General features: G+C 37.7%; 1 protein-coding gene across 1 annotated transcript in view; it reads left to right on the top strand.

Annotated features, from left to right (window-relative positions):
• ZNF143 (zinc finger protein 143) overlaps positions 1-1,405 on the top strand; it is a 62,992-nt gene that overhangs the window by 58,494 nt on the left and 3,093 nt on the right. The window lies entirely within an intron of this gene.

Raw genomic sequence — 1,405 nt, 5'->3', positions numbered from 1 at the left:
CTTGAGCTCAGGAGTTTCAGACCAGCCTGAGCAAGAGTGAGACCCTGCCTCTACAAAAAATAGAAAATTTAGCCCTGTGTGGTGATACATGCCTATAGTCACAGCTACCCTGGAGGCCAAGGCAGGAAGATCACTTGAGCCCAGGAGTTTGAGGTTGCAGTGAGCTAGGAAGACGCCACTGCACTCTAGCCAGGGCAACAGAGTGAGACTCTTGTCTCAAAAAAATGAAAAAAGTTTTTTCTTTAAATTTTTTTGTCTCTTCTTCTTCTGGAACTCTAATTATATGTGTATTAACTTGGTGTTGTCTCACAAGTTGCTGGAAATCTGTTTGAGTGTTGTAAAATCTTTTTTTCACCGTTCTTCAGATGGAAAACTGATACTGATCTGTCTTTGAGTTAATGGACCCTTTCTTTTGCCATCATCATCTTCTGTGTTGCCCATTCAGATAATTTTTAATTTTAGATATTGTCATTTTCAGTTGTAGAATTTCCTTTTTTTTGTAGTTTTCATTTGTCTTCCCTTTGTGTTCATTCATGATTACCATCTCTTCCTTTAACCCCTTGAACATATTTATAATAGCTACTTTAACATCATTGTCTGCTAATTTCAACATTTTGTTAATCTCTAAGTGTTTTTCTATTGAGTTGATTTTCTCTTGACTCTGGGTCACATTTTCCTCTTCTCATGTCTTGTAATTTTTTAATTGTATTCAGGTCTTGTGGATGACACATTATAGTGATTCTGAATTTTGTTATCTTTCTCTGAAAAGTACTGATTTTTTTTTTCTATCAAGTAATTAAATTACCTGTGGAGGCTGAGATTTATACTTTGTTAAGGCAGATCTGTTTCAGTTTTGCTGTTAGGTCTTAGGGTGAATCTTTGGTCCTGGGACATAATCTTTATGCCTAAAGCATGGTCTTTAAGATTTTGGTATAAAGTCTCAGATGTTTACCAACCCCCTCTAAGTTGGTAAGATTGAAACTCCGAATTCTTTCTCTTCTATGGTGAGTGGTGCTGAAATCTTTTCTTCACTTTTCAGCCTTGCAGCTGCTGCTTTCTGCTAGACTTATTGGAACCTTATTGGAAACTGCACACATTTGTGGTTCAAGGGTCTTAAGAATTTGAAGAGAGTTTATAGCAGATTTGAGGGCTCCCTACTCTGATTCTCTCCTTTCTAGGATATTCCTCTGTATATACGGCCATTCTGGCAGTCCTTGACTCCATTATCTTTTTACCTTAAGCTGCCCCATGCTGCTTAGACGGGACAATACTCTCAGTGGAAAATCTACATTTTTACTTTTTCTTTTCTTCAATTTTTTAGAGATAGGGTCTCACTCTATCACCCAGGCTGGAGTGTTATGGCACAATCATAGTTCACTATAACCTTGAACTCCTGGCCTCAAGC

Source organism: Propithecus coquereli, unplaced genomic scaffold, assembly GCF_000956105.1.
Source record: "Propithecus coquereli isolate 6110/MARCELLA unplaced genomic scaffold, Pcoq_1.0 Scaffold44, whole genome shotgun sequence".
NCBI classification, from domain to species: Eukaryota; Metazoa; Chordata; class Mammalia; order Primates; family Indriidae; genus Propithecus; species Propithecus coquereli.
This window is presented reverse-complemented; position numbering and strand designations above follow the sequence as displayed.